General features: G+C 41.8%; 1 protein-coding gene across 4 annotated transcripts in view; it reads right to left on the bottom strand.

Moving 5' to 3' along the window:
• Positions 1–22,935, bottom strand: part of ORC4 (origin recognition complex subunit 4) — a 693,897-nt gene that overhangs the window by 165,568 nt on the left and 505,394 nt on the right. The gene's annotated exons all lie outside the window — the stretch shown is intronic.

Genomic DNA, 22,935 nt, shown 5'->3' on the forward strand with positions numbered 1-22,935 from the left:
GCTGGTCTTTCTTGATACCTTGGTTAAAACTGCATTTCCTGTAACAAATCCCAGCTACTTAAGATTTAGCCATCTTTGACAAGTACATGCATTCAAAATGCTTACATTTCATACTAGGTATTTAAATTGGACGTCAACAGCATGAATGGCCATTTTAAGATTAAAAACAAATTCTGTGATGTAAATCAAATTACAGTAGTAAATAAAAGCACTTCCAATTATGATGGACTGATAACAGTACTGTACGGTATATGCTCCCCTTCCCTGACAGGAATTTGGCAAGGTGTTGTGCACCCCTAACTTTGTAATGAATCGGTCTCTGTAGTGAAAAAGGTTAGCACTCTTATAGAACAATTTCAATGAATAAAACAGTGACGACTAAATGTAAAAAACTAAAATGTGAAGTTGAAAGCTGCGATGTCTCAGGCAGACTCAAGCATTCAAACAGTAACAATCAGATGAGAAGAGGTAGAAAACAAGTGAGCTGAAATGGATCAACATACAATCTAACAAGTCATGAAAAAACTTTAGCAAAATAGTTGAAAAGACAGACAATTATGTTAAAATATCTTAACAGTGTTAACAGATGGAAAAGGCTCTGACTGTGCATTCTAACTCTATTAATGACCAAAGCGAGATACAAATGGAATGAAAACTCATGTATGTCTCAGATACTAGCCAAGACTGAACTCCTGGAGTAGAGTATGTGAAATGGAAGTTGGTGCCTTTAGGAAGAAAGTAAAGGTATGTTAGATACTTATTGTCAGAGATTCACTGTTACAGTAATAACTCTTGGGATTTACTGACTTGCAAAAGCCCAAGGCTTGGCCTGAATACTACAGATTTTCACCTTCCACCACAGTTCAGTGAATGCCCTCCCATCCAATGTCAAGACGTTGGTGCTATAAAGGGTCATGAGCCTCTGCCATCTTCAGGTCTTTCCTGCTGTTATCCACAGCCACTTCTACAGTCTCCCTTCTGGGTACTCAAGAACATGACCTGCCAGGATACGACCCCAGACTACAACAGGGGAAAAGTAGTTTTGTACCTACCATAAATGTAGATGTCCGATAGGTATGCATCTGCAGTCCTTACATATGGGTTGTCCTGCCTCAGGCAGCCCTTCGGTCGGCCGGATTCCAAAGTCTGAGTCCGGCGTCGGCTGATGTTGCCCTTTCCCCCCCGACATCAGAGCGCCTGGGGTATAAAAGCGTCAGCCGACGCCATCTTCCTCAGTTTTTCCTGCCCCAGATGCCAGGTGCCCTCTAAGGAAGACTAAATTTGGAGAGATGAAAAAATTCCTAACATGCACAGCAATAAAAAAACAAATACACCATAAAAGATAACCCCAGCTAGCTAAAATGAGGGATAGGTACCCAAAGAATACCACAGAGGGGTAGTAGGGAGGGAAAACCTGACTGCAGATGCATACCTATCGGACATCTACATTTATGGTAGGTACAAAACTGCACTATGTCCTTCAAGGATGCATCTGCAGTCCTTACATATGGGTAGAATACCATAGCCAAGCTGGGGGTGGTAGGACCTAAGAAAAGGATGGTGTAGCTAACATGCCCTGCAGGACTGCAGTAGCAAAGCCTGCTCTGGATCTGGAATATAAAGGCAAGTTGTAATGCTTGGAAAATGTATGCACAGAGCTCCATGTAGCAGCTTCTAAAATGTCCTTTGTAGCCACCCCTCTTAAGAAGGCTGTGGAGGTGGCTGTGGCTCTGGTGGAATGAGGCCTGATGTTAGCTGGCACAGCTTTTCCATGAAAAGAGTAGCAGAATCTAATGTAATTTCCTATCCATTTTGAAATTGTCCGTTTGGAAATTGCTTTTCCTTGTACACCAGCAGCATATGCTACAAAGAGTTGGTCAGTTTTTCTGTAAGTCTTAGTTCTGTCCAAGTAGTAGCGCAACTGTCTGTGAATGTCCAGGGTATGCAGAAGTTTCTCTCCTTTACTTTGTGGATTTGGAAAGAAGGTAGGCAAGTGAATAGCTTGGTTCAGTGAGACCCTGGATACCACCTTTGGCATGAATGAAGGATTGGTTCTCAAAGAGACTCTGTCCTGATGAAAAATGAGAAATGGTTGTACTGCCATGAGGGCCTGTAACTCAGATACTCTTCTTGCTGAGGTTATGGCCAGAAGGAAGGCAGTCTTCCAAGACAGGAATTGTAGTTCTGAAGATGCTGCTGGTTCAAAGGGAGGTAGAGTTAATTTTTCCAACATGAAATTAAGGTCCCATGTAGGCACTGGTGGTTTCCTTGGAGGGTTGTTTTTTTTATCCCTCTTAGAAACTGCCTTAGCAGAGGATGAGAAAATACAGGTGGATCAGTGTTGTACTCTGCTGAAATTGCTGAAGCATGAATTTTTATGGAAGAATAAGAAAGGCCATTATGGAGCATTTCAGCTAAGTATTCAAGGATATGTGGAATGCTCATCACTGTCGGATCTTGACCCTTTGCAGTGTTCCAGGTACGAAATCTTTTCCATTTTGCTGAATATGCCTTTCTTGTGGAAGGCCGCCGAGCTTCCATGATGATATCCTTTACTCTCTTGGATAGTTTATCCTGGCGAGGAGTCGAGGTATTTTCCAGGCTGTCAGCTGCAAGGTTTTTAGGCTGGAGTGCAGAGTTTTGTAATTGTGCTGTGTCAGAAGAAGTGGCCATTGTGGTAGAGGCCACGGTTTCGTGCGCGACATGCTCTTTAACAGTGGGTACCAGTGTTGTCTTGGCCAGTCCGGAGCCATCAGAATCACTTTTGGTTGCTCTGCCCTGATCTTCAGTAAGACCTTGGTCATTAACGGTAGAGGTGGGAATGCATATAATGTTAGAGCATTCCAGCTGAAAGAGAGGGCGTCCACTTTCCATGCTTGAGGATGGAATGTCCTTGTGCAGAATTTCTTCAGTTGTTGGTTGTGGTGGGAGGCAAAAAGATCTATGTCCGGCCTTCCCCATGATTGTGCTATCTGAAGAAAGATGTCTGGGTGCAACATCCATTCGTGTGGATCCATGATGTTTCTGCTTAGGCTGTCCGCCAGTACATTGTCCTTTCCTGGTACGAACTGGGATTGCAGCTAAAAGTTCCCAAAGATTCATTGCCAGCCTGCAAAGAGGGTAGGAATGGGTATCTCCTTGCTTGTTTATGTACCACATAACTGTGGTATTGTCTGTCTATTAGCAGGTGACCTTGATGCAGGAAGTGTTCGAAGGCCTCGATTGAATGTATCACTGCCAGCATTTCCTTTTGGTTGATGTGCAGGAGCAATTCTTTTTGTGTCCATTGTCCTTGAATGCATCTGCCCTCCATGTGCGCTCCCCATCCATGATCTGAGGCGTCCGTTGTAATGGTTTGGCTGATATGTGGCTTGCTGAAAGGCAGACCCATGTTTGACTGGCTTGCTTGTGCCCACCACAGAAATTCCTTTTGAAGGCATGGAATGAGTGGGATCAAAGCTTCTAGGCTGTGACTGTGTTGAGACCATAGACTCCTTGGGTACCATTGTAGCTTCCTCATATGCAGCCTTGCTTGTGGAATCAGAAGAATGCAAGATGCCACGAAACCCAGGGCCTGCAGGATTATTCTTGCAGTCAGCTGGGTTTGTGTCAGATTTCTGAAATAATCTGGTAATTGTTCTTGTTTTTCTTCTGTGAGAAAAGCCATTTGGGTGTTTGTATCCAGTTTTGCACCCAGGAAAATTATTCATTGGGATGGAACAAGTCTTGATTTCTGAATGTTGACTGTGTATCCCAAGGCCTGTAGTAGGCGGATGGCATAATTCAAGTGTTTTACCAATGTTTGTTGGCTGTCCGCTTGTATAAGGCAGTCGTCCAGGTATGGATATATTTGAATCCCCTGAAGTCTGCAATGTGCAATTACTGATGCCAGGCATTTCGTGAATACTCTGGGCGCAGTAGATAAGCCAAAGGGCAATGCTGAGAATTGATAATGCTCTGAACCTGCAAGAAATCTGAGGTGTCTTCTGCAACTTTGTCTGATAGGGACATGCAGGTATGCCTCCTTGAGGTCTAGAGTTACCAGCCAGGACCCCTTGCCCAGCATGGGAAGGAGTTGCTGTAAGGTCAGCATTTTGAATTTTGACACGATGAGATAAGTATTCAGTGCGGACAAGTCCAGAATAGGCCTCCATTGCTTTTCTTTTCTTGGAACAAGGAATAGTCTGGAATAAAATCCCTGGCCTTGTTCTGTGAAAGGAACCTTTTCTATTGCTTTCATTTGTAGTAGGTTGGAAATTTGCTTGAAAGCCTCTGCCCTTTGATTTGGTGGCAGGTGGTTTGGCATGCCTTGTCTTTTTGGAAATGTATGAAAATGGAATCTGTATCCTTTGTCTATTATTTGCAGTATCCATTTGTCCTTTGTAATACTGTGCCAATTTTCTGAGAATAAAGATAGCTTTCCGCCCAAAAGTGCTTCCAATTGAACCTTGGTTGGCGGGGTCAAAGTCAAGTCATTGAGATTGTCCTTGTGCAGTACTTGTAGGTCCTGCACTACCTCTCTGGTTAGGAGGCTGCCATTGACGTCCTCTGTAGGAGCCTCGAGCTTGCCCTCTACCTCTGGCACGCCTGTTTTTGCCTCTTTGAAATCTGTCTGTGTCTGGAAAGGACCAATTCTTAGAAGGCCAATTTCTGCTGAATCTTGGTGGTTGGACCTGGAGAAAATCTTTGACTGTTTGTAATGATTTAGCCTTTTCCTCAAATTTCTTTAAGACCTCTTGAGCCGTGGAACCAAACAACTTTTGTTTTTCCAGTGGTGCATCCAGAAGCCTTGCTTTAACATGATCTGGCAGTGTTTGTTCCTTCAGCCAAGCATGTCTACGTATGACTGCACCTGTCATTGCTGACCTACATGAAGCTTCCAATGCATCATAACCACACTATAAGAAATGGTTGCTAACCTGCTGGGAGTTATGCACCAGATCCTGAAGCGCCTTGCGATCTAGGGGTTCAGGCGAGGTTAGTTTTTTATGCAATTCATCTAACAGATATTCTTGATACTGTATCATATGGAATTGACAATTTAATGCTCTCATAGAAAGTGTGGAAGTATACACTTTTTTACCCCATCTCTCTAAAGCTCTGGATTCCCTTTCAGAAGGAAGTGGATTCTTAGTAGTGGTGGTTGTAACCCCTTTAGGGCCCTGGGAAATAGTTTCAGGGTCAGCAGAGTGGCCCTTGTAAAGGAATAGATGCGAGTCCAGGACCCTGTAGTACCGGTCGGGTTTGACAGGAGCCGGAGGAAGGGAGTCAGAGGAAATACTAGACTCAGAGTACACATCTTCTATAACATTTAAAACAGGAGAAATAGCCAAAGGTCTATGCTGAGGTAAATGCAAGAAAGTCCTTAACCTCTTCCTGGAATCAGAGAATTCCTGGCCTTGCCATTTGAAATGCTCTCTCATGGAGTGAAGGGTCTCCCCAAAGGACAACTCTTCAGAGGGGGAGTCCGAGGGAATAGATTCCTCTGCATCAGAATCCTCGTAGGCCGGAAAGGCCTCCTCCTGGTAGTCTGAATGGGCAGAGTCATCTGAGGCCTCATCAGAAGACTGGGGATCTGTCTGCTCAACCCTGGGCCTTTTGCCTGGAGGTGGTTGAGAGCCCCTGTCTGGATGTGGCTGAGAGCCCCTGATTAAGGAAATAAGGTCCTCAGCTAATCTCAAAATTTGTGAACTGGTAGTGGATCCCTGAGGAATAGCCTTGGGAGGGAGAGATTTTGGCTGTTTAGCAGCTTTAGCACGTGTAAAGGCCTTAATGGACATGGATACAGGAGGTCTGGCTGCCCCACGTGCTGGAGTAGTTTTATCAACAGAAATGGTGTCGGATATCTCCGGAGCACCGGTTTCAGACGGAAATTCTAAGACCGACCCCGTGGTGGCCTCCGGAACAGAAGTTACCGGCTGTGTGGTGTCGTCAGTCGGAAGCAGTAGAGATTCGGCTTCAACTGAGACCGGGACACTCGCGGTAGGCCTAGGCGTGGAGTCGGCCGAAACCGCGGACCGCGTGTCTGTCCTTATCCTTCCGTGTTTTGGGTAAATGAGTTGTCGGAAGCGCCAACGGCATTTTATAACAGTAAATTTCCCCAAAATATTCCTCTGCAAACTCTGCCCGACGCCTAAGAGTGCGTTTATTGAAGGAAGCACAGGCTGTACAGGCCGAGACGTCGTGGTCTGGGCCTAGGCAGGGTAAGCAGTAAGAGTGGAAATCCTTATGAGGTATTTGTTTCCCACAAGTTAAACAATTAACTTTAACCGTTTGATCTGACATCGGCTGAGGCAAGAAAGCGTCCCCAATGGGGTACTTAGCTTTTTTGAAGATTTCGGTAGCTGAAATCACAGGAGCTGGCCGACCGGCACTTGCGAACTGCTTCTGCTTCGGGCACCGCGCGGCAAGAAAGACTGAGGAAGATGGCGTCGGCTGACGCTTTTATACCCAAGGCGCTCTGACGTCGGGGAAAAGGGCGACATCAGCCGACGCCGGACCCAGACTTTGGAATCCGGCCGACCGAAGGGCTGCCCGAGGCAGGACAACCCATATGTAAGGACTGCTGATGCATCCTTGAAGGACATCAGGGAGGGAGATGCAAATGGAGGTAGGAGAAGAAAACAGTGAAAAGGGAACCCACCCCAACCCTAAGGGAAGAAAAGGGGCAGGAGGGTAGGAAATGATACTGCAACAATGAAGTTACTCAAACATCTATATTTACAGTTAAGTACTTAAGGCAACTGTAATATGTTCTTCACAGATCAAAGCTGCAGTAATAAATCTTGGGAAGATTCTCACAGCTAAAAAAAAAAAAAAAGTTGGAAATTTGGCCAGAAGCTGGACAAGGTGAAATTAGTCCCTGAAGAATGGACAAGGCAAGAAGATGTGAACAGAAATCCAAGTAGCTGTTTACAGCCATCAGTAATATTCTATTCATAAAGAAGCAGAAAGTAAGCTGACATCTAAGCCAACACAGGAATGGAGAAAGAAGATTTTACCGGTAAGAATGACCGCAAGTAGGGGTACAGAAAATAGATGAGGGAACTGGAATTTACAGGTAAATATTTGCAAAGGAACCATATGCACTGGAAGCAAATTACTAAAGAGGGGAAGGTAACAGATTGGGATGAGGCCAAGTGGAAGTTTGGACTGCAGTTTAGAGACTGCCTTTCCTACCAGGGATTGATGAGAGTATAATCAGAGAGAAAAAGCATAGGGGAGTGTTAAGTGAAACAGCAGTTCTGGTTGAGTTTCTACTGCAGTCTGTAACAGATGCTGCTCTTTAAAAAGAGATAATTAGTAGGGCACATAAAACGCTGAATAATTACTATAAGAATCAACCAAAAGTGGTTAAAATGATTAGGAAGACAGAATGGAACATCAATAAAACAGTACGAAGATATCTGTATAGCTCACAAGTAATTCAACAAAGCCCATAGGGTTTAAAAGTTTTGCATGGAAGTGTATGCATAGATATCCTTATAACCCAGAAGACTCCAGATATTTTTTTTTCTTCAAGACAGCAATTGCTGAAGGTGTGATGGAAAACAGAGGTAATTGGAAACAGTTTTTTTGGGGGGGAATTTAGCCAAGTTGGCAGACTTAAAAATTACCCACAGGCTACTTTGTCAGAAACACTGGTGGGGGGGGGGGGGGGGTGAACAAATTATTTTAACTAAGCTGACATACAAAATTCAAATTATCAACACACAGTAAGAACTTGCTAAGTTTAATGGTACTGGCTGCCAAAAAAAAACTGCTGCTAGAAAATGGAAACCAAAATCGAAACCAACCACAAGTGAAGTATTGAATACTGAAAAGGAGAAACATATCAGAAGTGGGAAATTACATAGAAATAAACTGAATTTGTGGGAACAATACATGCAGAATAATGCTCAGGAAGAAGAGTGAAATTTAAGAGAAGGCAGGAGTGGAGCACTAATATTGGAGTTAATGATGTTTAAAGAATGTATTCTGCATCAAGCTAACAAAAACATTTACATGCTTCCTTTTCTATAACTGCATGAATACCCACGTCAGCTGAAATGTGTAAAGTTGATAAAGCTTATTAAAAAAAGCCAGACCCTTAGATGCTGCATCCAACTGAAATAAAGCATCAGGTGTAGTCTACAACAGAAGGTCAAAGAAGCTGAAAACAAAGGTGTACAAAATACTGGTATGACAAGTACTAATCTATGTTACACGCATCTGGACAGTGATCTCAGAGCATTTCAGGAAGATAAAGTTAATGGGAATTAAGTGCTTGAGATGGGTGGTACATTGTAAACTGGTGGACAGACGAATAAAAGACAATATTCTTCAGTATTAATCACTGCTGCACAGGCTTTAGCCATATGGGTTGCCAAACAGGTCCAATTGCAGGGGATCAAAGAGCAGACTATGGTGGTTCAGGCACATGTGCAGGAAAAGCAGATGATCTGGGACAGCCAAGAAGAAAGCAATAGGAAACATTCAAGCATGTTAAACACATAAGAGCATCACCGAATGGAAAGAGGTGGCAACAGTTGACAACACCCTGACTCCAGGTAGGAAAAAAGGGGTTGATGATGGTAATTTAAATTGTGCGACATCTCCCTAAACCATGCAATTCTAAGAAGCTAGGTTTTAAAATTTTTATACAAATAAGGAAATGATGCATCAGTAGCAATTTTCCTTGCAGCGATATAACCTTTTACATCATGTCATGAAATTTTTGAAGGCTGTAGTTTCTAAAATACTGAAGTATGAAAATCTTGCATGTAGCCATACATGCATAAAAGCAGCCAATACCTTCAAAGACAGAAAATGCTACACTCAGTGTGGATTTTATTTGGCAAGTGTCACATGATACTATGAACCCATCTGCCTGAAGACATTTATAAGCCTAGCTGGAATGTATTGACTTTCGTCTCCCCCTTAAATTAGCTCCAAGTGCCTCTGTCCAGCAGAGCCATTGAAGTGATCTCTGGGTAAACTTTCTGATATAATTAAAATGTTTACATTTCTGGATATATGCTGCACAGTAGCAAGCAGTGTATCTGACTGAAAATCGTAAGTAAATGTTTTACAAATAATAAAAGTTATGTACTTACCATAATGCTAGATCCTTGCTGCCTTGTTTTTGCCTGGTTCAACCTTTGGATTACTGGATCCAATTGGATCACACCTTGGCACTTGGAAACTGTGGACCCAGGGCTCTGACTCCTTCCCTAGCCATAATTCTCTCTATTCACACAAAGTACCTCAGATCAATTTTACCTGCTCATTACAAGAAGAAAATTTCACAATCAACAGAAACAAGCTAGCCTATCAGATGGACTAAGTAGCAGCCATAGGTGGAGAAACGTCAATCAATGGCTGTTAAAGGACAATGACCCTGGTGACGTCCATCTATTCGAGGCAGCACTAGATGACAATTTTGGAAAGGATATGGAGGGAGGGATGTTGAAATGGATCTAAACAAGACAACAAGGATCTAGCATTATGGTAAGTACATAACATTTGTATCCAATGTCTGTTTTCATCCAAATCAACCTTTGGGACAGATTCCCAAGCTACCAAAACACCTGGATGGTATCAAGGAAGGATACTCCTGAGAATGGTTGGACCAAAGGATGTACAGGCTCTGGACTGTACACCCAGCTTGCAGTGAGACACAGACGTATGAAAAGTAGTCCAAGTTGCTGCAGCAAAAATCTCAATAGGAACCTGTACAGAAAAATAGTAGAGGTAGCTACTGCCCTTGTACAATTATGTAAAACTGGACCCAGCTTTTCATAAACAAATTATATACAAACAGAAAGCCACCTAGACAGAGCGAACTTTGATACACTTTGGCCAACTTTCATTTTAGAAAAGGAACAAACAGTTGATCAGATTTTTTCTAATGTCTTTAGACCTAGGTAGTCCAAGTGGTCTGTCAGAATCTAGTAAATATAATCTCCTTTACTAGAACATTTTGGAAGAAAATTGACAGTTTGGTTAAGGTTCCCTTCAGATGCTACCTTTGGGAGGAAACGGATTTGTTTTCAAAGACACCCTATCCTTGTGCAAGACCATATATGGCGGTTTATAAGATAATGCTTGTAAAGCAGAGATACTCTTTGCAGAAGTAACGGCCACCAGAAAGATGGTTTTCCAAGAAAGATACCACTGAGGTTGCAAGTTCAAAAGGAGACTGAGTTAAGGCTTGCAGCAAAATTGTAATGTCCTATAGAAGAACTTGACCCCTTATTGGAGATCTCAGGTTCCCTTTAGAAAATCCTTTGAAATCTTTAGTGAAGAAATGGTAGTATGGCTGTGTGCAATGTAAAAACCAGAAATAGCTGCTAAATGAACTTTGATTACTGAAAACTTGGAATTGACAAGAAATCCAAGATAGGTGGGGAAGAGGTGCTGAAAAGGGATCTATTCCCTTAGAAGATGCCCAAAATAATGAACAGTTTCCACTTGCTTAGATGAACCTTTCTAGTATTTGGCTTTTGTGAAGCTGTTAAGATGTGAACCACCAAAGCATGCAACCTAGAACCTCTGGTCATCATTAGAACTGGAAAAAACATGCAGTTAGCTTCAGGGCCTTTAGGTTCAGATGAGGCTGCCTGGATGGGTGGCTCAGAAGATCTGGATGGCAGTCCAGCATCTAAGCAGAATGCACAAATGAGGGGAACTAAACTTGTTGAGGGCAATGGAGGGAAATGAGGACTACTTTAGTCTTGTATCTTCTAGCTTTCTGAATAAATTTCATTATCAGAGGCATGGGGGGAATGCATACAGAAGACCCAGGGACCAGTTGTGGACTAGAGCATCCCTCAGTGACTGACCCTGTGGAAGAAGTAGAGCAAAGTAACTGCTGCACTTGTACAAAACAAAAAAGACCGCAGCAATGTTGGCACCAGTGACTTAAGATTTGCCAGTGTTTGAGACACAACTCATGAGGCACGAAAATTGACCCACTCAGCTTGACTGCTAGAACACAGGACATCCCTGGAATGTGCAAGTGCTACAAGAAAGCAATGAGAAGACATTACCCACTGCAATACTCTCAGCTTCCCAAAAAAATGGGTGTAAAGCAGGTTCCTCCTTGCTTGTTGATGTACCAAACTACTGTCAAGGTGCCTACCTGGAACGAAATTACACGGTCAGTGTAGGGAGTCCTGAAATACCTGCAACATAAGGAGTACCACCCTGTTCTTCCACATACTGAAGTGAAGACTGGTCTGTATGGACTGACCATGAACCTTGGACCATCTTCCCATTGAAATGCTCTCGCCCCCAGAATTGAAGCATCCAAGGTTACTGTAGACATAGAAGGTGGTGGGGTGAATGGTAGATCATCCAAAACCACTGGGGAAGTTTATCACCAACTTATGTGCATTCTGCGCATGGGATCAGGCATATATGAGCATGTTACCAGATGCAATATTAGGGACCACTGAAGAAAGTACAGTTGTGTAAAATCTTAGATTAGATATCCCTCTCTTCACTATTGCTACATTCTTAAACTTTGGGATCTCCAGCCAAGGACAGCACCACGTCTGGCCAACATACCAAAGTCTTAAATTTTTAAGACCATTGTTAAGTCAGTCACATGTTCTCTATATCGGTGTAGGACGTGACATATGGACACTACAAATTCAAAACTGAAGTGCCCCAGCAGAATGGAGAATATGTACATCTAAGGAAAAGGGCAATGTTCCCTCAGCCATGCAGATGATCCTACATGGCAAAAAGGGAGACAAAAGGGAGGGAATGAATAATGCAACAGTAAAGGGAAGGACATCTACTGTTATGGCAACATTTTTTTTTTTTTACAGAACTGTACTATGTCTTTACATATCACTGTTGCAGTATTCATAACCTATGGAACAGTACAAAAGCTACTGTAAGGAAAAACGGGAAGAAACTAGAACCCTCCACAAACCCATGAAGAATTACCTTGGCAAAACCCACCCTGCTTCTGGAAATGACATACACTTTGCAATGTTTGAGGAAGGTGTGAACAGAAGACCATGTGCCAGCTTCAAGGATACAGCCAAGCCCCAGAGGAGGCCACTGCCATGGTACAATGGGCCCAAACAGAGGCAGATAGCTGCTTGCCATGAAAGGAAGAAAAGGTCATGGTTCGCTTAGAAACAGCCAAACCCAATGTCTTGGCATGCAAAGAAATTAATAGTTGCTCAGATTTACTTACAGCCTTTGTCTTGTCCAAAAACCTGAGCTGTTTAAGATCTGAGGTATGCAGAATCTTCTCACTAGCAGATTCTAGAGAAGGAAAAAAAAAAAGGAAGGAAGCTAGATTGATTAATGGACAACTCAATGTATAACTTGTACATAAAAGAATTAGTACACAGACACCCTGTCTGTATGAAAAATCAAAAAAGGGGAGACTGCCATCAAGGCTCAGAGTTCAGAAACTCTTGGCAGAAGTGAAGACAACCAATAGAGAGGTCTTCCAGGTGCAATGTTGCAGAGAAGCAGCAGCAGGCTCAAAGGGAGCCTGGTTCAATTTCTCAAGAACATAATTAAGGTCCCGAGAAGGAGTGATGGATTTTTTTTAGTGACCTGATTTGCAGGATGCCCTTCAGGAATTGTTTAACCTCAAAATGAGAGGCCAACGGAGGGTTCAAGGGCAGACAAGCAAAGATTGCTGACAAGTGAGCACTGAAAGAAGAAAATGCTAAACCAGTTCACATAAATAAGAGAACCAAAGGGATCCTCGGAGAAGAGAGACCTTCTTGAAGTTTAAGACACCAAACAGAAAACCTCTTATTTGGTCATATATGATTTTCTGGCCTCCTGTAGAACTGTAAGCATGTCCTCAGAGAAATAATGCTAAAAGTGGTTTAAATCCCTGTTACCAGAGTCAGCTAAAAAGAGTGGACAGGTGAGGGTGAAGGAGAAACCTCTTGTCTTGTGTGATATGTATCTGGTGAGGTAACTTGTGATGACTATCCCTAGTCAGATGAAAAAGGTGGAAGAACCAGTGCTGTCAGGGCCAAAAAGGGAGTTGCCAACAAGATTTGTGGAGTCCTAATTTGATATTGTGCAATACCTTGGGAAGAAGAGGAAAAGGAAGAAGCATAAAGAAACATCCCTTTCCATGAGAAACACACAGAGTCCACCCAACCCACAGGATTTGGGTTCTGGAAGAGCAGCGAGTCTGTTCAGAAGGAAGGCAAACAGCTCCACTTAAGGTGCACTCCACCAATGAACTGCATCCAGAAACAACTCTATGCGAAGCATCTATTTGTGAGGGTGTGCCTTTGACCTGCTTAGAGAAAGAGAGTGCCACCAGGTTTTGTCCAAAAGGAATGTAAACTACCTGTAGATAAACATGCATATGGATAGCTAAATCACATGCCTAAATGGCTAGTCCACAAAAAAGACAGGATCTCATTGCCCTTCTGCTTGTTGATGTACCAAATGACTGTGGTGTTTGCCTGTATAGACCCTTAAATGGCTTGAGGACCAAAGGGAGTGGAAGGCCTGGAAAGTGTAGATTAGAGCTTGCATCTCTTTGATGTTGATGTGATCCAGACACTGATGAGGGGGACCAGAGACCCTGAACTTTGACTGCCAAAGCAGTCCCTACCCCTGATCTGAAGCATCTGTGAAGAGCTCCCAAGATGAAACAGGAGGCTGGAAAGGTATGCTAGATTTGGGAAACAAAGTGCTGAATCCACTACTGAAGCTCAAGTTTTACACAAGGAAGTAAGGGAACTGGAAACTCCAGCAGTAAATGAAGCCACACCACTTAAACTTCCTCATCTGAAGTTTGTGAAAAGGGATCATGGGAATGGTCGAGGTCATGAACCCCAGAATCCTCAGAAATTCCCTGGCAGGCATGACAAAGGAACCAAGGATTGGAAGTAGGTTGTTAGAAACAATACCTTGGTAGAAGTCAAGAGATGCCAGCATTGGAAAAGTTTGAATTCTGCATCCCAGGAAAATGTGATCCTGAGAACTGGAATGGACAGACTTCTGGAGATTGACTGTGAAACCCAGACTGTGCAACATGAGCTTGGAAGAAGAGGGAGCCTGAAGGTGCAGATCCAGATAAGGAAATATTTTTACTCCTTGAAGCCTGCAGAAAACTATGACTGGAGCCAGGTACTTGGTGAATACCCTTACGGCCATGGAAAGGCCAAAGGGCAAAGCACGGAACTAAAAATGAGAATAATCAACAGGAATGTAAATACTTCTTGACTAGAGAGTGAATGGGACTATGAAGATAAGAGTCCTTCAGATCTAAGGAAGCCAGGAAGCAAGAGGGAAAAAAAAAAGAGTCTAGAGGGAAAACATCCTAAAGGTGAAGACCTAGAGGAAAGTATTCAAAAAAGAAAAGTCTAGGACAGGCCTCCAGGACCCCTCCTTTCAGGAGACCAGAAACATCCTGGAGTAAAACCCTTTTACCTTTTAGGGCCTCTGGGGTGGGATGAATAGTTCCCTGATCTAATAAACCTTGCAACATCTCTGAAAAATGGGGAAATTAATCTGAAGGGGGTTGGGGAATGCCCATAAAGGGGAAAAACTTTCAGACCATGAGTACCCCTGACAGATGACTGAAAGAACCAGAGTCTGAAGTAATCTACTGCCAAATAGGGAGCGGCAGAGAAAGTCAGAGACAAGGGTACCTGGCCAAAGAAGGGAAGGCAGAATGTCAGCTGGAGGCAGATTTGTTCTGAAAGGAAGGTTTTTGAGGTCTAGGTGTCTGAGTTGGTTTGTCAGAAAAAAATATGTCTAGAGACTTTCTTACCTTTGGAGGGCTGAAAAGGCTGTCTATAAACAAATGCAATTTTAGCATGATAATTCCTCTGAAATGTGAGAAAAAACACTGTTTAAAATCCTTCATAACAGTGTCCTGGTCCTGCAGAGTCGTAAATAAATCTGCCATTGGAGTACCAAAGAGATTTTGATTACCTAGGGGAGCATCAAGCAGCTTAGCCTTAATGCTGTCAGGCAAAATTTGAAGATGAAGCCAGGAATATCATCTTATGACAGATCCTGAAGTAGCAGGTCTAGAAGAGGCATCATCAGCATCGCAACTACTCTTAATGGAGTGATGAGCCACCTAAGTTATGGATCTCACCAATGAAGGAGCAGTGGACTTAGCCTCAGAATCAGGCAGGTCAGACAGAACCCTTCTCAGTGGAGAAAAAAAGGGATACAATATCTCTGGTCACATGAGTTTGACAGTTAATTGCACAAATTGCTGGTGTGGCAGACATTTAAACCTTTCTTCCCCAGCCTCTCCATAGCTTAACTATCCGTGTCCAAGGGAAGAAGCTTAGATGAAGGCAAAAGCCAAGAAGGCTCATCCGCACAGAAATCACAGCCAGGTCAGGAGGACGACACAAACCTCAAGCACCTTATAAAAATGGTCAGGCTTAGAGGCAGGAGGTTGGAAATCAGGAGCTAAAGAAGCTGCTGAAGTACCCAACAGAGCAGCAAAAAACAGAGGAACACTAGAAGGCTTAGGGAAATCCATCTGCAGCAACTGATAATTTTTCTGGAAATCAAAAATTGGGAGCAGTCCCACTTAAAATGAGCCATTATGTGAACCACTCTATTCCCAAAGGGCATTTTTTTCCAAAGGGAAGTCAGGATTTAAGGACTCCTCAGAGCTTCAGTCCAAGGGTGATGGCATTTGGGAGGAGTAGGTCAAGGAATCCTCAAGAGTCAGTCCTCAGCAGAGGATTCAGGTTCCCTAGATCTTTTAGGGGTACAGGACCAAGGAGGGAGGATCTTTGAGAGTGGGAAAAATGTACTTAGTCTTCTGTCTTTTCTTAAGGGGGAAGTTGGGCTTTAAAAACCTCAGTGGTTCAGAACCCTACCTTGACTCAATCAGGCACCAGGCACGTCCTCTCTAAGATCGGGAGAATCCCCCTAGGCCCTCAGATATGATCAGCCAAGGTTCCAATTCCACATCCACAGGTGACATTTGCAAAGCCTAGGAGGACAAGCAAGAAGTCAGTTTCATGCTGACCTCATACAGGGTTCATGGGACCACACAAAACAAAATAAACTAGTTAACACAAACCAGCCAGCAATGCAAATACAGTCCGTTTAATGGTGAGCGCTTTTGAAGGAGTCAATGCCCCAACGTCTTCCGACAAAGAAAGACAATGAACACATTTAAATACAGAATCTAAATACTCAATTATTCAATTATCTAATTGATTTCTACATAATGTGATCATACTATCCGCACTTCAACATTTAACTGCATATCTTAGTGTTATATTCATACATTTCATCCACGTCATTAAATATCAAAAGTAAATTAAAATATTTAAACTTCTATATCACTTAAACACATAAAATTGCATAAAAAATACATTAATACAATAAAAACACCTGAAAGTCTTTTCAAGTATTTTTAATGTATTTTTTATACAATTGTATGTGCTTAGGTGATATAGAAGTTTAAATATTTTAACTTTTGATATTTAATGACATGTGGATGAAACGTATGAATGTAACACCAGCAGCCTACAAGAGGTGCTAACACAAACAAATGACTGGTGCAAACCCACAGATTACAACTCAATGTGAAAAAAATGCAATACAGTGCCTTTTAGTAAATTGTCCCCCTAAGCTAATTACTCCATCTACAAAACCCCCTTAAGAGTTGATCTGGTAGTTGAGGATCTGGGAACATACGCAGATAGTAACACATAGCAAAGATTGAGAGAAAATCATTCTATGTCACCCAACTCATAAGGGTATGGCATGCAGGTCCAAGGAAGTTATAGTACCACTCTATTTGGTCCTTATCAGACCCATCATTGAGTACAATGTCCCATTTGGCATGTACCTAACTAGCACTTGCAAAAGTTGTAATTCCTTCTCACCAAGGGACTCTAGGGTATGAATACCCTTGTCCTACAGAGAATGCCTTAAGGCCCCATCGCTGTGCTCTGTCTCCTACAGGTTACTGAGAGGCGATCCGTGTGTGGCATAAGACATACTCAGATCCAGCTCCACATCAGCAAAACAAAGAATACCAGAAACACTAGACCCAAGGACCTAAACTTTGCCTGTGACAAACAGAACATGCTGGAGAGACTGATGTGCGTCTCAAAAGTATTCCCACACTATGGAATAAGTTCTCCATCCACATGAAGCAGAGTTTACCCTGACCTTATTCAAACAGAAAATTGATCGGATGGAAAAATCAAGCTCACCCCTGGTCTGGTCCCCACTGTCTTGGACAGAGGTCACCAGTAAAAAAACTTATCCCCCAACTAACCTACCTCTCCCCCACATACCCCTTAGCTACCTCCTTACTTACATACCCACTATATAGGCATCCAAGATACTCGGACAAAACTAAGTTGGGTTGCACGGGTAGACTTAAAGACCCTGATGGTCATTAGCCTAGTATAAACCTATGAACCTATAAGAACATGTCATTGCCTATGCTTACTCCAAAGCAAAATTGTGTTTCTTGCTAATTACTATTCTTCCAAGCACAGAAAACCACTTCCATCCATTCAGCGGAGCATTACTTGTTATGCCAGCTCTATATAAAAAAAAAAAAATCCCCAAGTGTTATTTGATGCTCTCTCATACTGTAGCAACAGGGGTGATATTCATATATAAAACTAATATTTTTCCTTTTTTATATTTTTGCTTCTCAGTAAACTACCTGCCACTGACCTTTTAAGACTTAACTGCTCTCTCTTGGGACTCCACTGAAAATTTAATTCAGAACACAAACTATAGTCATTTCATGATTAATATCTACCATATCATGACTGCATCTGCCGATTTCCACAGCCAAGACAGCTGTTTGTGGAAGAAACCCAGCCACTAGTCTCCACAAGAACGCAATCATTTAACACTGGCTCTTTACTTTCTCACATTTTAAGCTATTTATCATGAAAAACAGAGCATTAAGCTTAGTTTACATGGAGCAGTCTGCTAATTTAGCCCCAGTGTTACATGCAAAGATATCAATACCTTTTTATTTTTATGTAAGCTATTTAATTCTTACTGACAACCTCACTCCCCACTCAAACAGCCTATAGCTAGCGCTACTGCTTAATTTCACGTTGGAATTTTGCATTCATTTTTATCCTGCATATAGCATTCTGCACATTGAGTTTTCTTACCCTCATCATTTATTCAACAAGCACTCCAAACACCCCCAAATTAATTCATAGTTAAAAAACATCATGCATATTAAAATCAAAATACTGAAAACAAGTTTTACTTCACTTCTTTTTTCCACTTAGTTGTGTGTGTGTGTGTGTGTGTGTGTGTGTGTGTGTGTGTGTGTGTGTGTGTGTGTGTGTGTGTGCGTGCGCGCACGTGTGCACACATGCATACAATACAACAGACTGAGAGTGATACTTGAGTTCTCCCAATAATTCAGGAAAGATGAAATATTTCGGGACTTCTCCCTAGGCTATGTCATGTCCCTAAGCAGTCTAAATGCCTAAATATCACAAAGTGGGATTGATGGCTTATAATTCCACACTTTAAAATTTTAACTTCGTTTTCAATCCTTCCATTGTTCCTCACCCTTTCTCAGATCTGGCACTAGTTCAAATCCAGTTTGCTCCTTTTGTTCTGGTCAATTCCTGGGCTTCTCTCTCTCTCCATCATTTTGTTTTGGAACAGTGGGAAAGGTTTCACTGTCCCAACTTCTCCCTGATCCTACTTACTAGCATATTACTGAAAAGCAGAGACCCCTTCAGCTCATTAGTTTGTGTTCTGCTGACTGAACTATTGTTTTTTAATCTCTTCCATACCCTTCTCAGCCTTCCATCCAAGAGGCTAAAAGGCTCTGAAAACAGCTGGATATACCACTTGAATCTCAATTCACCCCCTCAACTTCCACGGGCTGGTGGGACAAATTTACTTGTTTTTTGCCTGATGAGCAATGAATAATCATTTTAAACAAAAAACTGGCATCACATTTAAAGCACTTTTTCCCTTTGATATTTCAGCCAGAAGCAAAACCTTCTGCTGATACATTTACATTTTCACCAAAAGGATCTTTGCTATTTTCTGATGACAAGATTTAGGGCATATACATGATATTCCCATTCGATTAACCGTTCTTCCTGTGGAACACCAGTCCAGTTGTTTATCTGTATCCTTATATAATTAATACAGCCGATCCCCTCCAATTTCTCTAGAATGCCTGAGAACCCCACATTATCTCTGCGTTTTGTCTTCTAGATCTAGTATTTTAGATTTTTTTTTTCTAGGAAGTCTCACGCTGTCATTCCTTCCTGTATTTCAATCTCCAACTTCTGCAATTCTATCAATTTATCTGAATGCTCAACTCTGTTGCTTACAGTTTTCCAACTTTCTGTCATTTGACCTTGCGTATTCTAGTATTAGACTTATTTTGAACAGCTAGCTCTAGGTGTATCTAATTTATTTTTTCTTCTAGTCTGTCATCTTCAGCACCAAGGGTACAAAATGGTCTCCTTCATGCTGGTCAACAATATGGTTCTTTCCAATCAGAACTTTTTTTTCTCCTTTTTTATTTGACTTTCCTTACATTTGGCAATTTTTTTGCTCAGTAACAGTCAGTAATGGATTCACTGGTGAATAATCCAAGTCTTCCAAAATTAATAAATTTTACTAGCTTGTTTTGTCAAATTCTCAGTTTATGCACTGACCGAGCTTTAATGTGTTGACCAGTCAGTATATTCAGCTTCGGTCTAATGGTGTAATTCTGAGGAATGCATATTAGTGTACAGGTGTTAGTGAAGCCCATAGACAGAGAAGGAATGTGCACTGCACACACAAACTGCATATACTAAAAGCACAATGGACTTAAAATACTTCAAAGAGTTTGGTGTCAAAACTGTTCCAAAATACTTTACAAAGTTTGATATCAACATTTTCTTCAGCATTTAATTTTGATGATCTGCTATTATCCTGTCAATGGCACTGTTAGTTTAACTGTACTATACTCTCTTAAGGGTCTTATACAAATATTAGTAAGGTGAAAAAAAAAAACAAAAGGGTAATGAAAAATTAAGAAGATTAATTTGAAGCATTGTGAAGGAATGTTAGAAATTATGTCAGGTGTGATGACATTGTAGAAAGGTGAAAAATAAGAGGAGAGAGAACAGCAGTGGGTTGAGAATCCTGTAAATAAGAAACTGCAACTTTGCCTTAAATCAGTTGATTAGGGTGCATGAAGGAAGTGAACTATGGGAAAATGCTCTGCTGAGCATGACAGTATGGGAGGTAACATTTCTAAAAGAAAGAGATGAGTACGAACAGTAGCAGACTAATGAGAGAGATGTCAGGAAGTGTTGATGCGAAAAAAGGAAGTTATGTACTCACCATAACGTTCCATGTGTGTTGTCCATCTTGCCTTCATTCTTAACTGATTGGGTTCGTAACCAATCCTCGGTTCTGACTCAGCCTTATACAACAGCTCGAGGTCTTCCACTAGCTCGTGGCTGTAACCCTATCCCATCATGCTCTAGTAGAGCTCCTCAGATCTTGTTTGCTGATGTAACAATAGGTATCAATAGAAGTAACAGTTATAGAGCAATGAAGAAGGTCGGAGAACCATTACACCAAATTGAAAACTGCTCTGTCCTCCAGGAGCTAAAGGTTGGGGAATGAGAGCGGGATGCACGAATGAAGGCGAGATGGACAACACACATGGAACATTATAGTGAGTACATAAATTCTTTATGTGATATCTTATCACGCCTTCATTCTTAAGTGGTTGGGACAGCGTCCGTAGCACCATGTTTTCTGGGTGGCTCAAGGGATAATATTCTTCAGAAAAGTGGACCCTGGAGGCCAATTCTACTTTGTAATGAGTGATATAGGTATGAGGCCTTGCCCATGTTGCTGCCACACAAATGCTATCAATTGGAGGTCTGGCCCGAAAGGCAGAAGAGGTTGATATGGCCCTTGTAGAATGACCTTTTAGTTTGACGGGAAGCTTTGTTTTGAGATTTGCTAGTAAAGGCAATACAATCAGATGACATTTTAAAAGAGTGACTTGATACAGGAGCGCCCTTCTTGATGTCTGAGGAGGATACAAATAATTGGCCAGATTTTCTGTAATCCTTTGTCCTATGTAAGTAGAAATGTAATGGTCTATGTATATCAAGTTGATGTAGTATGTACTTTGCCTTGCAGCCATAGTTTGGCAAATAAGACTGGCAGGTCTATGGATTGATTCAAATTTACATACTTTGGGTAGAAAGGATGGATTTCTTCATAGAGATACCCTGTCTCTGTGAAAGAGCATGTAATGGGGGCTTTATTGACTATGCTTGTAGCTCAGAAACTCTTTCTAGCAAAAGTGATGGCTATTAAAAAGATAGTTTTCCAGGTTAAAAACTTTAGATCACTGTCCAATGCAGGTTCAAAAAAGGGAAGAATCAAATGGGATAAGACAAAGTTCAGGTTCCATAGTGCTGGAAGGGCTTTAATGGGCGGTCTTAATAAGATAGTGCCCTTACGAAAGGACTTGCAAAGTCTGTGTGACATCACATTAGGTCCTGATTCACCTATATGAAAATTAGATATCTCTGCTAGCAGAACCAGAGTGGTAGCTGCAGAGGTGCCTTCATTGAAGAGCTTTATCAAAAATTCGAGAATGGAAGTTACAGAAGCAGAAAAAGGATCAATGTGGTTATTCAAAGCTGAAGAAGAAAATCGGTTCCATTTGCTTAAATATAACTTTCTCGTTGAAGCCTTATGAGACAAGATCAAGATACGTTTCACTGATTAAGAAAGGCTAGGGAGCCTGGCTATATTTGGAATCGGTGCAGCCAAACTGTAAATTTGAAGGTGGGAAGGGTGGAGCATCCCTAATACATGAGTCAGAAGGTCCAGAACTGGGTCCAGAATCCACGGCTCCTCTTGGAGGTGAGGCGAAAAGAAGGGGAACCAAATTTGACTAAGCCAGTACGGGGCGACTAGTATCAAATTACTTCCCAAGGAACTGATTTTCTGAAGAACTTTGGGTATCCAAAGTAGCAGAACAATTATGCAATAAACAAGTATAGAAATTTCCACTTAGCCAGTCAGTATGAAAGCACCAAAGCTAGTTTAGCGGCAAACGAGATCCGAGGAGCTCTCCTAGAGCATGATAGGATAGGGTTACAGCCACGAGCTAGTGGAAGACCTCGAACTTTTGCACAAGGTCGAGTCAGAACCAAGGTTCGGTTCTGAACTCATCCAGATAAGAATGAAGGCGAGATAAGACATCACATCACACACGTTAGCATTACTATGGTATGAAGGAAGGCATGAAGAACCGATAGTAAAGGATTGCTGACAGAAAGCAGGGGACTGTCATGGGATGGATAGATAAGATGCATGGAAGGAAGAAAGGAAATGGAAGGAAATGGAAAAAGTGAGGTAAAGAACACAAGTGTGAACGGACATGGAAAGAACAAGAGTGATAGATGTTGCATCAAAACATTTACAAAATAAGAAAACGATGTACATCAAGAATAAAACAAGAAGTTAGATGCTCACTATGGCTCCCTAACACTAAGACCTTTAATAAAACCTTAAATAAATACAGCCTAGATTTGTACCACTTACATACTTCTTTTATGCAAGAGACTGAAAGCATTAAATCTGCTTACAATGTCCTGAAGCTTCAGGGAAGACTTAACTATGGTATTTAAACCTGTAAATTTCCACTTTGAACACTTAGGCCTAAAATCTTGTACACATAGAAGTAACAGGCTTCCAACTGTTAAGGAATTTCAGCAGACATAATTCTAGGAAATGATTTTCCAAAAGAGTAGTTTAGCACTAGTGATACTAATGAAAGCTTTAAAAGACACCTAGATGACTTTGATGGTGATGAGAAATTTAGAGAATAAGTGCCAGGTTAATATGGACCATGCCCACAACCTGAACCTGATCTTGAAGTGATCCATTCGGGAAACACAGGAGAAAGAGCAAAAAGAATGGCAT

This window comes from Protopterus annectens, chromosome 6.part0, assembly GCF_019279795.1.
Source record: "Protopterus annectens isolate FY-2018-M chromosome 6.part0, PAN1.0, whole genome shotgun sequence".
Taxonomy (NCBI): Eukaryota; Metazoa; Chordata; order Ceratodontiformes; family Protopteridae; genus Protopterus; species Protopterus annectens.